This window comes from Chenopodium quinoa, unplaced genomic scaffold, assembly GCF_001683475.1.
Source record: "Chenopodium quinoa cultivar QQ74 unplaced genomic scaffold, ASM168347v1, whole genome shotgun sequence".
NCBI classification, from domain to species: domain Eukaryota; kingdom Viridiplantae; phylum Streptophyta; class Magnoliopsida; order Caryophyllales; family Amaranthaceae; genus Chenopodium; species Chenopodium quinoa.
The window spans coordinates 2,470,363-2,484,190 of record NW_018743212.1 but is presented as its reverse complement, the minus strand read 5'-3'; positions in this window follow the sequence as shown (position 1 = coordinate 2,484,190).

Below are 13,828 nucleotides of genomic sequence, written 5' to 3'. Positions count from 1 at the left end.
TATTATTTGATCACCCAATAATACCAAGTGAGTGTTGATAAGGATTTTTCAAATTTCAAGTGACAAGACTCTCATGCCCCTCGTTATGCATTTCTCAATACCTCACTAACCTCCATTTAAAAGCTCTCGGTAAGTGGAGTAGTTGGAATATTAAAAAAATTGTAAAAGAGAAATAGTGGGGTTAATAGTTTTATTGAAAGCTAATGAATGTGAGAGGAAAAAAAATATTAAAAAAAAGTAATAGTGGGTTTGGGTGGATCGAGACCATGAAAGGAGAAATATATAATTATAAAATATAGCTTTTTGCCAAGGAAAAAATAATCCCAACTTTCCACGATCCGCTCAAAATAATCCCTACTATTAATATTCTCAATATAATCCAAACTTTAAAAAAATCCGCTCAATTTGGTCCTTAACTTGTTGAGAGGTGTTAGTAACCTGTAATATAGGTTAATTAGACAAGTGTTTTGTTTTCATTGGTTCTAATTTAACTAATATAATTAACTTAAATAATTCTTTTGATTAATTTAGTAACCCAGCCCACACTATAGCCACCCACCACCATTGACACACCAAATCACCACCATCAATCGTTGCCTCACCACATCTCCACCATCATTGTCATAGGACAACACCCTTGAATAATTGTACCCACTTGATAAATTACAATGTAACCTCAATTGTACTTTACTCGAAAACTAGAAGCCCCGTTAATAGATTAAACGTACGACGACGCTCAAGGAAGGACATGGTGACCAATCTGACCACCGCCCCACAACAATAACCAAACCCACCCCTTAACAACACAACCCATTTCCTAGAAAAAACGGAATATAAAATAGAGAAGGAAAACGACTGTGGAGCGAGATGGTGGCGGCGACATGGCAGTAAAAGATCAACATGAGAGGGAGGGAAATGCAAAGAGGAGAGAGAAAAGGGGAGCAAAAAAAAATAGTATAGTACTCTGTAACATAATTGCAAAAATTATCTTTAAAAAGGGAAAAGAAAATGTTTAGCAAGTAATTAGTTAATTGGACCAAATTGAGCAGATTTTGTTAAAATTAGGATTATATTGAGAATAATAATGATAGTTAAGATTATTTTAAGCGGATCGTCGAAAGTTGGGATTATTCCCATCAATTTTTGCTTTTGCCAAAAAGGAAAGTGTAGTACTTAATAAAATACGATTGCATTTGATAAGTGTAACATTTAATAAAACATGGCCGTATTTGGTAAGTGTAACATTTATTAAAACATGAAAGGAGTATGCAATTTATGATACAATATGAATTTCTTGATTGTTCTACAAGATTTGTAGTTTATTCAAAAATTTAATTGTACATGATTCAATTTTTCTCAAATAATTGATAAATTTGACCATATGGTTTAGTTTGATTCAATTTTGGTAGACAATCGGTAGTTTAAATTTTACATTTTGAGAAGAATATATGCAGTAATTAAGTTTTGAAAGAGGAAGCATATTATATCAAACCTCAATAAGGCACTTTAGGGTGGGGATTCCCCAACCCTTCCCCTTCCACTCCTAAAATGTATAGCATGTTAACCCAGACCGAGAGGACCTGTGAAAGGTTCCGACCTGATAAAATCATTTTCCTTAACAAAAAAAGAAAAAAAAATAAATAAAAAAGTTTTGAAAGAATGGGTAGTCATCTTTTTGTTATGGAAAAAGACTATTTGAATTTGAGAGACACCATTATGCCGATTTGTTTTTTAACTAAAAAATACTTCGTATATAGTTGTGATCAGAGGCTAATGTGTATTTGTATTTATAATACTACGTACTAAAACAAACACAAAATATGATTCATGTTTTTTTCCTTTTAATTTACATTAAAAGTTGTTTCGGGTGAAAACAATGGGACCTTGCCGAAGGTCCGCTGAAACGGAGAAGGCTGGATTCAGTCCAAGTTATGTTGGGCCGAAGGTTTCCTGCACAGTAAACACACGTAAACTAGCCTCGGGGGTGTTGCCGAGGATGGCCCCTCCGATGCTAAAGTCAGTACAATGTGTAAGAAGAGGACACTATGCAAGAGAGTTTGTTGCTTGAGGCTTTGATGGAATATATCAGAATATATCAATGAACATATGAATGAATGAATCTCTCCCTGAATCTATGAATATTGATGGCTTTTATACCTCATCATACATGGAGAGGTTGGGCCTTAGCCCAATTGGCTTGCTTTGTGGGCTGACCTTTGACTTTAGCACAATTGGAGAGTTGAACCTTGACCTTGGGCTTTTAATTGGATCATTTAATGCCTAGGCCCAATTGGACTAAATTGGACCCAAACAACTTGCCCCCCAGACCCGATTTGGAAGGATGACGGGTCGGGTTTGATTTAATTCAGAAAAGGAGGGAAGTAAATGATTTAATTAATCCAAAAATTTGAATTTAAACCGTAATTAATGAGATAAAAACGGTTAAGGCGGATGATTGTGGAAGTTGGACGGATAATGGGCAGTTTAATCACAAGATCATGTGTTTAACGGTTACTTAGTGGAGTATTTAAGAGAAATTAAAATGCAGACTCCTCGTATCCCATTCCTGGAGATATAAACAGAGGCGCGTCATCTCTCCTCACTTATTCACCAACACAAACCCAGAATTCTCGAGAGAGAAACCAAGAACCCGCATCAAAACTTCGCAAATTCCCCGAGCATTAAGCTTAGAAACTGAGACTTGCCACTACGAACTCGTAAATCGGCAACTTTCGCTTCAGATTAAGGTAAATTCCTTTGATTTCAGTTTATTTTTCTTCGAATTCGAACTCCTTCCCCTTTTCTTTCGACTTTTTTCTTCGAAATAATCAATGGCAAGAGAAGTTAGAGGTAGAGCCCGTGCTCCAAGAAGAGCAAGGCCGATTCCCGATCCTAGGAACAGGATTGGGACCTGGAATGGACAAAGGCCAGAGTCTGACACTGCTGAAGGGATTAGGGCGACTCCCCTTTCCTCGGATCCTCCTCAGAGAACGGAGGAGCCGAGCGCTTCTGGACGGGATGATGAAGTTCCCGCTGTCCTTTGGGATATCCTCCCCGGGTTTTCAGAATGGGAGAATGCCGAAGTTGCTTCGGCCATGATAAAGAACCGCCCCTACCCATGGTGGGTGGAGAATGCCGATCAATATCGATTTGCCGAGCAAATTGAGTTGCATTACGGCATTTTTGAAGCTGATGGGTATTGGTGCCGAATGCCCTCGGCATCCGATAGAATCCATCGTCCACCCCCGGGGTATGTGGGGGTGTACACAAGACAGCTTCAGTACGGGCTGAGGTTCCCTTTGGACGTATTCGTCCGAGACTTGCTGATCCATTACAACATCTCTCTATGTCAGTTAACTCCCACCAGCATCCGAAGGGTGATGACATACTTATGGGTCTGCAAGTTCTTCAAGTATGTGCCGAACCTGCACTGCTTCAAAAAGCTCCATCGGCTAGTGCCAAATATTCAAAGTGGGCACGGAAGCCATGGTTCTGGGTGGTACCGGATTGAGTCCCGGCCCCAATACCTAACCATGTGGCCAAACGACTCTTCAGACAAGGACTGGAGAGGTCAATGGATTTGGGTTAGGGCACCCACAGATCCGGGCCACCCTTGCGTCTTCAGCGCTCCCCGGTACCTCGCTGAGCCTGATCCCGAAATGGGAAGTCTAGGTCCCCCCGCAGATAACGGGGCGGATCCGAACCTTGATCAGCAACATATCTTCGGCAAGCTGCCGAACCGGGGGGGCAGTGGCCGAATGCAGCATATCCCGGAGACTTGGCTCCCCGATACGCATTACGTTTTCCAAGAGAACATGCTAGCAACTGTTGGCCTCAGCCGAAAGTTTAAGGATGGTAAGCTTCTTCGGCTGGGGCCGAGGCTTTTTAATTATCTCTTTTTCTTCTCTCGCTTCTCTTTTTTATGATGTGCCAACCTATCTGAACTAACCTTTCCCCTTTCCTTTTTCAGAGCGGGACGAGACCAACGTTGGCATTAACTACGCTCGTCTTGGTGTCAACCGAGAACGAGTTGTAACTGAACGGGCCCCGTCTATCACTGAGCCGAGGCATAGGGAAGTTCATCTAGACTCTTCCCACTTCCAAATTGAGGCTGTTGCTCTGTATGAGAGGCAGAAGCCTTGGTGGAAGAAGAGAGACCCCTGGTTTCAGCTGCTGGACGAAGAAGCTGAAGCTGCCCGTACAGCCGAAGAGGTTGCACGGGTTCTCGAAGCTTGCGAAGGAGGAGAAGGGTCCTCCAGAGCTGCTGAAGCAGAAGCTGCAGCTAGAGCAGCTGAAGAAGACGAGGCTTTGCTGAAGACCTCGGTGAGCTTTCAGACTTAACTTTGTTTTTCTTTTTTCTTTTTTTTTTTTTTTTTTTTTACTCACATTCTTCCTCCCCCCTGTCTGTTACAGTCTGAAGAGAGTAACAGACATAGAGAAGGGAAAGCTCCTGTTCGTCCCGAAGACCAAATACAAGGAGAGTCTTCAGACTCAGATATGGACGAGCAGCCCCTTCAGAAAAGGCGCCGAAGGATGGCCATCATCGGCCCTCATGACTTTCAGCGGAGGCCGATGACCATCGGTGTTGCAATAAAGGGAACCCGAGGAAGGCAATGGATCGCCGAGGGTTCCCCGGCCACCACCCCAATCACCTCAAAAGACCCCTCCGCCACCTCCTGAGATGGAGGTGGATCAGAGAACTCCCGAATCTAAGGGAGGGGTCCAAGAAGAAATTAAGGAGAGTGCTGATGAGCACGAAAACAAGGATGCCGTGATGTCCAGTGCTGAGGGCTTCACGGCAGACATCGCAAGAGAGGTTGAGGCTTTCGTCCTCACCCCTGAAGAAGAGGAGGTCATAGTAATTGACTCCTCTGAGAAGGATGATGCTGAGCCATCCAAAGCTAATCAAGCTCCATCGTCATCCTTTCCTTCTTTCCAGACTCTGCAATCTGGAGAAATGGGTTTCTCGGCCCCCCGAATTCCAATCCCAGATCACATCTGGGACCTCATATGGGGTCAGAACCGAGAAGGAGCTGCAGGCTACTTCGGCGATTTTGCTGGCATGTCCGAAGTAGATAGGGCAAGGATCTAGTCGCTGAAGGCCACTGCTGGGATGGGCGAATCCAGCAGATCAGTTCCTGACCCAGCCAGGTCTAACCAACTGCTGATGATGCAGGTAATTTTCCTTGTCTTCATTTCCTCTGAAATTCAGCTCTATTTTTATTATTATAAATATATATTTTTTTTTTGTCTTCCTGTTTTCAGTTCGTGCACAATCAGACTCTCACTGTAGAGCTGATAGATACCCTACAAGATAGGGTAGACGCTGCTGTGCACGACAAGAAGGTAGCTGAAGAGGAATTAAAGCTTGCTAAGCTGAAGCAAGCAGCAGCTGAAGAGAAGCAGCAGAAGAGTGAGGAGTACGAGAAAAGAGCTGTTGAAGCCCTCAAAACCTTCTGCGACGCTATGGAGAAGGAAGTTTTTCCCCCACTGATGGAAGGGGAAAAATTCCTCCAGGAGCATATGGGAGTGGACGTCTCCAAATTCAAGGCTGCTGTTGAGAGCCGTATTTAGGAAGGAGCTGCTGCACAAGCTGAAGTGCAGCAACGTCTAGAAGCTCTTGAAGCCAGCCGAATGGCTGCTGAAGAGCTGCTCCAGGCCAAAGATGTCCAACTCTCAGAGGCTGCTGCTGCTGTCGAAGCTCAGAGAGTTAAACTCCATGAGGCTGAGGATCAACTGATGACCAAAAAAGTTGAAGTGGCCCAGGCTCAGACAAAGGCTTCCCAAGTTCAGCAGGAGCTGAATGAGCTGAATGGTTCCTCCTCCAAGCTCGCTGATGAGCTGAAGAAATCCAAGGAAGACTTGGAGGAGACCCAGAAGAAGCTGGCTGATGCTGAGGCTCTACTCAAAGTCCGTGTCTATACCCAAGAGGAATATGAGATGGGTTTCAGAAACGGGTTCAGAGTATGCCGAAGAGTCTGCCTTCATGCTGAACCGAAGCTGGACTGGTCTAAATGTGCTGAATGGGTCCAGAATCCCGAAGACCCTCATATGAAGTATGCAACTCCAGTCGAAGCTAAAATTCTTAAGGCTGAGGAAGCCGAAGAGGAAGCTGAGAGAATGGAGTTGGAAGCTGAACAAAGGGAAAGGGAGGCTCGGCAGAGTGCAAAGCCCGCTTCTTCTGCTGCTGGGGCTGAGGCCACCATGGGGCTCAACGCTGATCAGTCTGATCCTCAGGCTGAAGCATAGGAACTCGGGCAGTCGTCTTCAGAATCTTGCGGTTCATCATGCGCTTAACTTTAGACTTGCCGCTTTCTGAATTTTTTGCCTTGTTTTTTGCTTCAGCTTGCCTTGTCGTACAACAGTTTATTTTTTTGCTTATGTACGTATTTCAGCAGCTGTTATTTTCCGCTTGTGGGCGGCTGCCGATACAGTTTAATTGAACTTGTAGCTCAATTTCTGAGCATGAATTATTAATCTGATGCTCTTTTCTGCTTCTGTTTCTTCAATTCTGCCGAACATACTTCAATTCTGCCGAAGATACTTGCACTAAGAGTGCTTCTTGCCCCCCCAGAAATTGAAGTATGACTTCAGCTGAATAAGCAATTTCTTCACTTCTTCAAAATGGGTATCCGAAACACAGGGCCAACTGAAGGCAATGCTTCTGGGATACAAGTCTTGCTGAAGATCGACTTCATCTGAAAGTTGGATATCCGAAACACAGGGCCAACTGAAGGCAATGCTTCGGATATTAGCTTTCTGGGATACAAGGCTCAGTTAAGGCAATATCCCAGAATTGTCCATGGACTAATGTCTTTGGAGAACAAGTCGTACTGAAGTTTGACTTCAGCTGAAAGACCAGTGTTCTTTAAAAAGACGTTTCGTCAGCAATCTGAAACCCAGTTACCCGAAGGCGAAGGTTTCAGACGAGGCTGATTTAAAAATTTTCAACTGTTGCTGTTATCCTTGATTTTCTGTCTATCTTTGAAAAATGGATACCCGAAACACAGGGCCAACTTAAGGCAATGTTTCGGATAATGGCTCTCTGGGATACAAGGCTCAGTTAAGGCAATATCCCAGAATTGTCCATGGACTCATGTCTTTGGAGAACAAGTCTTACTGAAGTTTGACTTCAGCTGAAACACCAGTGTTCTTTAAAAAGACGAGTTTTGTCAGCAATCTGAAACCCAGTTACCCGAAGGCGAAGGTTTCAGACGAGGCTGAATGAAAAACCCTTAAAGAGTAGATAGAACAAAGAAAATTTTGAAAGGATAAAAAGTTGTAAACATTTATATAAATGGCGGCTCCAAGGCCTTTCATTAATTCAAAATGTACTTACAAAGATTGTTCTGCCCCGACGGGTTTACACATGGTATTTTTTCAGTACATCAGCGTTCCAGTGATTTTTCAACTCAGTTCCATCCAACTGCCGAAGTCGGTATGTCCCTGGCTGAAGCTCATCATAAATTTCATAAGGTCCTTCCCATGCAGCTGAGAGTTTCCCATGGATTCGGCCTTTCTGAACTGCAGCAGCATTCCGAAGGACAAGGTCTCCAATTTTGAGAGGCCTTGCATGGACCCTTCGGTTATAAAATTTGCTGATTCTCTGCTTATAAGCAGCCATTCTGTCCCGGTCTGAGTCTCTTACTTCGTCAAGGAAATCGAGAGATTCCCTCATCAGTTTCTCATTCTCAGCCGAGAAGTGGTGCACTCGAAGGCTCTCAGAGCCAATTTCCACTGGAAGGACTGCTTCGGCACCATACACCAGTTCAAAAGGTGAGTGGCCCGTTGCCTCTTTTTCAGTTGTCCGAAGGGACCAAAGGGTTCCAGGGAGCTCCTCCAGCCACTTGGACTTTTTGATCTTCCACCCTCTTCTTGAGGGCATTTAGGATCTGTTTATTTGCAGCTTCGGCTTGTCCGTTACTTTGCGGGTGGCATACCGCTGAATATGCCAGTTTGATGCCGAACTGATCTGTATACCGCTTCAGCGGCAAGTTATCGAATTGCCTCCCATGATCGAAGACAAATACTCTCGGGATGCCAAATCGAGTGATGATATTCTGCCAGATAAATTTTCTGACAGTTTGCTCTGTAATGTTCGAGGCTGATTCGGCCTCGATCCATTTACTGAAGTAGTCGACACCAACTATCAGCCATTTTTTCTGGTACACAGCCTCTGGAAATGGTCCCAGTATATCCAGTCCCCATTGGGCAAACGGGAGTGGATTAAGGATCGGCTGAAGATCCCTTGTTGGCTGATGGATAATTGGAGCGTATTTTTGACATTTTTCGCATTTCCGAACCAGCTCCTTAGCATCTGCGATCATGGTGGGCCAGTAATATCCAGCCCTCAATGCCTTGTGGGCTAAGGTTCTTCCCCCAATGTGGTTCCCACAGATGCCGAGGTGAATCTCCCGTAGGATATAATCTGCATCTGTTGGTCCCACGCATTTCAGCAATGGGGCTGAGAAGGACTTTTTCAGAAGTTCCCCCCTGAAGACAATGAACCTAGAGCTGGTTCTCTTCATCTTGGAGGCCAAACCTTTATCTTCAGGAGTCTCTCCCCGAAGCTTGAAAGCTAGGATGGGGTCCATCCAACTAGGCTCTGGGTCAGCGCAGCACACTTCAGGTGCTTCGTCGACACTTCTCTCTCGACGCACTTCTACATATACAGATCTGTTCAGCTCGGTAAAAGATGAACTAGCAAGTTTGGAGAGTGCATCGGCTTGAGTATTCTGACCCCTTGGGATCAGCAGAACCTCAAAAGTTTTCAGCTCTGCAATGACTGATTTGATCTTGGCAAGATAAGCTATCATGGAGGGCTCTCTGGCCTCGTAGCTCCCACTGATCTGATATGCAACTAGCTGAGAGTCTGTTTTTAAGCAGACATGATCGGCTTCCAGGGAGATGCACAATTCTAGGCCGGCGATTGCTGCCTCATACTCGGCTTCATTGTTCGAGGCCTTAAAAGAAAACTTTGGTGCATACTCAAAGGATTTGCCTTCGGGAGAAGTTATCACTACTCCTGCCCCTGAACCGTTTTCGGTGGAAGATCCGTCCGTAAACACGGTCCAAACTTTCTTTTCACTGTCTAGCGCTTCTTGGTATGAGCATTCGGCCAGGAAATCCGCTAGAGCTTGAGCCTTAATGGCAGCCCTCGGACGGTAGCTGATGCTGAATTCGGTGAGCTCAAAAGCCCACTTGGCTAGCCTACCAGATTTTTCAACCTTGCCGAGAACCTTTTCCAACGGCTGATCAGTTAAGACCACTATCTGATGGCAATCAAAATAGGGCCTCAGCTTCCGAGCAGCTACTACTACTGCGAAAGCAACTTTCTCAAGTAGTGGATAGCGAGTCTCGGCATCCGTCAGTGTATGACTGACGAAGTAGATCGGTTGCTGACTTTTACTCTCTTCCTTCAGCAATACTGCGCTGATGGTGGCAGGGCTAACGGCCACATATAGGTATAAAGTTTCTCCTTCAGCTGGGCTAGCCAGCGTTGGGAGTTCAGCCAGATGCTCCCGAAGCTGTTTAAAGGCGTCTTTTTGCTCTTCCTCCCAAACGAGCTCTTTTGTTTTCGGGAGTTTCAGGGCTTTGAAGAAAGGTAACCCCTTATCCGAAGCTCTGGAAATGAACCTCGAGAGGGCTGCCATTCTTTCGGTGAGCCGCTGAACATCCCGCTTTGTTTTCGGCTCAGGAAGGTCGAGTGCCGCTTTGACTTTAGAGGGATTGGCATCAATCCCCCTTTTGCTGACCATGAACCCAAGGAATTTCCCTGACTTCACGCCGAAGACACACTTCTTCGGATTCAGCTTCATTTGATGCTTTCTCAAGGTGGCGAAAGTTTCAGCCAGGTCCTTTACATGGTCCTCTAGTTTTTTGCTTTTGACGATCGAATCGTCAACATAGACTTCCATGTTTCGGCCCTTTTGATCGGCGAAAACTTGATCCACCAGCCTTTGATAGGTTGCCCCCGCATTTTTCAATCTGAAGGGCATCATTTTGTAATTGTACACCCCAGCGTTCGTGACGAATGCTGTCTTTGCTCGATCGTCGGGGTGCATAAAGATCTGATGATACCCCGAGAATGCGTCCATGAAACTAAGCAAGGCATGGCCACTTGTCGAATCGACTAGCTGATCGATCCTCGGCAAGGGATAGAAATCCTTTGGACAAGCCTTATTTAGGTCCGTGAAGTCAACGCACATCCTCCAGGTACCATTGGGCTTCTGAACCATCACCACATTTGCCAGCCATTCTGGATATTGGCAAGGTTCGATGAATCCTGCCTCCAATAATTTTTTGACCTCGGCTGCGATGTCTCGGTTCTTATTGGCGGAGTAATTCCGCTTCTTTTGCTTAACTGGTCGACACGTCGGGTCAACATTAAGCTTATGGGAGATGAGGTCTGAACTTATCCCGGGCATATCAGCTGCCGAGAAAGCAAACACATCTCTGTTGTCCCGAAGGAGCTGAATAAGTTCACAACGGGTGTTCGGATCAAGGTCCATCCCGATTGTTACACATTTCTCAACGTCTCCTTCGGCCAACTCAACTGTTTCAGTCTGTTGGTCCATGTCCATTGCTGATGGACTGGACTCTTCAGAATCTGGCCTGCTGCCAATGTCAGCAGGTGTCCCAGTCTTTTTGTTCTTCGGCTGGCTCTCTGAGTCTTGCGGCTCAGCTGAAGAGCTAGCCTTTTCCCTTTCGGGCCCTTTTTCTCTGGGCACAGATCCTTGGGCCGAAGCACTTAGGCCTTTTGGCTTTTTTGTGCTCGGCTCTCTTTCTTTTTCCTCCTCATCCTTGTCGTCATCTGGGCGACTACTGGATGGCTTGAGGTAGTTGCACCTTCGGGCGTCCTTTTGGTTGCCCTGTATCCTTTCGGGGAAGCCGGCGTCTGAGACATAAATCATCAGTTGATGATAAGTTGAGACGACCCCTTGGATCTCGTGAATTATGGGTCTCCCCAAAATCACGTTGTACACTGAAGGAGCGTCGATGACCAAAAATTCAATCATGACGTTCCGGGCTGTCTCATCGCAACCGATGGTGACAGGAAGTGTCACCTTCCCATCTGGATAAGTTGAAGCCCCATTGAACCCGGATACCGGGTAGGGTACCGGCGTAAGGTGCTTGGGCTTCAGCTTAATTTGATTGTAGGCCTTTCGGAACAGAATGTTTGCTCCACTGCCACCGTCAACAAGGACCTTACTGACGTCGTGGTTGGCCACCGTGGCGATGATCACCAACGGATCCTCGTGAGGGAACGTAATCCCCCGGCAGTCGGCGGCTGTGAACGTCATGTTCGGCACCGGCGACTGGGGAGATTGAATGTCAGCGTTGTTCACCTGGTGAGTCAAAGCTCTAAGGTGTCGCTTGTGCTCCCTCCGAGAGTATATTCCTCCCGAGATAACATTGATCGGAGGGAATTTCCCCTCCGGCTTTTTACTGTTTTTCCGGGGGAAGTCGAGGTCTTGCCGAGAGTCCTTGGCTGACCTCTCGGATTCTTTTTTCTCGCGGTGATCCGCGATGTATTTTTTCAAGTATCCCTTCCGGACCATGTCCTCTATCTGGTCCTTCAGTTGGATACACTCCTCAGTGTTGTGTCCCGAAGACTCGTGGAACTCGCACCACTGATTTTTATTTTTTCGCTGATACCACTCTGGGAGTGGTCTCGGCTTTCGGTAACTCTGCTCCTCTTTCGTCACGCTGTAAATTTTGGCGCGTGGAAGAGAGAGCGGAGTGTAGGACTCGTATCTGCCTGTGTATGAGGCAGATCTTTCCTTCTTTGGGTCGATGGCCAAAGATTGCTCCGGGGCCTTTGACTTTCCCTTTGCCTTATGGCCTTGGCCTTCAGACAAGGGTATTTGTCTCTGTTTCCCTCCCCCGAATTGAGGTTGGGTTTTCGCTTTGTTCCATTCTTCGGCTCGGATGAACTTATCCGAAGCATTAAGAGCTTCCTCCAAGGTCTGCGGGGTATGCATGACCATGAAGTCTAGGAACTTTCCGGGCTGAAGGCCATTCTGCATTGCGAAAACGGCTAGCCCCTGGTCCAGCTGGGAGACGCTTGATGACTCGTTACTGAAACGGGTCAGGTAGTCTCGGAGGCTTTCGGTTTCCCCCTGTTGCAGACTCATGAGCTCTGCGGTAGTCTTCTCTCGGCGGTTTGCCGTGGAAAACTTGCTCCTGAACTTGGAGGACAGATCATCCCACCCTGTTATGGAGCCTTGCCTTACTCCCTTGGAGATCCACGCTTGCGCGACCCCCTTGAGAGTGGTTGGGAAATATTTGCACCAAGTCGCCTCGGATCTGGGGCAAAGATGCATATGAGTCTCATACGAGGCCACGTGATCCTTCGGATCCGTGGTCCCGTCATATGTGATGTGCGACGGTATTTTAACCGTGGGTACGCGCTCTTCCAGTATCCATTGCTCGAATGGTGAACTGGCGGGTAGCATAACGGCCTTGCCCTTGTTCCTGGCTGAAGGGACCGCGCTCCGCCCTCTTAGAGAGGTAGGAGTGGTTTTCGTCCCTGGCTGGGAAGTCTGGGCCTCGGCTGCAGGGAACGAGAGGCGACTGTGCACGCTCGGTTCCTTGCCGCCGAGTCGGTCAAGGACGCCTCTGCGAACAGTCTCAGGTTCTCGGTGAGTAGATTCTGGCCGAGAAGCTGAGCTGCTGCTCTTATGCGCTTCTGGTCTTGAGGATGAGGATCCTTTTAAAAATTGAGGGTTCTTTTTCCTCTGTTTTTCATTTTTCCAGGAATCCTCCTCTCACTCTTCCAGTTCCCGGAAGGAAGGAAGCTTCCCACCATCATGGTCTAACTTCCTCCGCTGATGCCGGGTATGCGGAGGAGTTCGATCACGAGGTGGTGGCATATTTTGTGCCCTCATCGCCTCCATGAGTACTGCCAGCGCTCTTGCCACCTCTTCCGAGCTGGGCCCCGTCAAAGGGGTCCTCGGCCGAGTGTGGGAATGAGGGCGCGCAGCCGATGGTTGGCTTTGGGACACTGAATGTGTCCTATGATCGGACTCACCCCTGCTAGACCGAGAGTAACTCGGCCTATAATGAGAGTCATGAATTACGGGAGATAGGGAATCCTCCTTGTATGATCCTCCCCCCGAGCCGGCACCCTTGGGAGAGTTCCGGTCCGGCGAGGGTGATGGTGTAGAGGTTTTAGGCTTTTCGCCCGCTCCTTGACGGAGGCTTTTGCTCTTGCGGTTCTTAGCCATTGCTGCTAAGATAACTGCAAGATGATCTTGGTTAGGAATTTGGCTTAAAGATTTTTTTTGAAAGTCTTCCCCACAGACGGCGCCAAATTGTTTCGGGTGAAAACAATGGGACCTTGCCGAAGGTCCGCTGAAACGGAGAAGGCTGGATTCGGTCAAAGTTATGTTGGGCCGAAGGTTTCCTGCACAGTAAACACACGTAAACTAGCCTCGGGGGTGTTGCCGAGGATGGCCCCTCCGATGCTAAAGTCAGTACAATGTGTAAGAAGAGGACACTATGCAAGAGAGTTTGTTGCTTGAGGCTTTGATGGAATATATCAGAATATATCAATGAACATATGAATGAATGAATCTCTCCCTGAATCTATGAATATTGATGGCTTTTATACCTCATCATACATGGAGAGGTTGGGCCTTAGCCCAATTGGCTTGCTTTGTGGGCTGACTTTTGACTTTAGCACAATTGGAGAGTTGAACCTTGACCTTGGGCTTTTAATTGGATCATTTAATGCCTAGGCCCAATTGGACTAAATTGGACCCAAACAAAAGTTATTGATGATGAGTTCGTTATAAAAAAAATTACGAGTATGAAACAGACACTA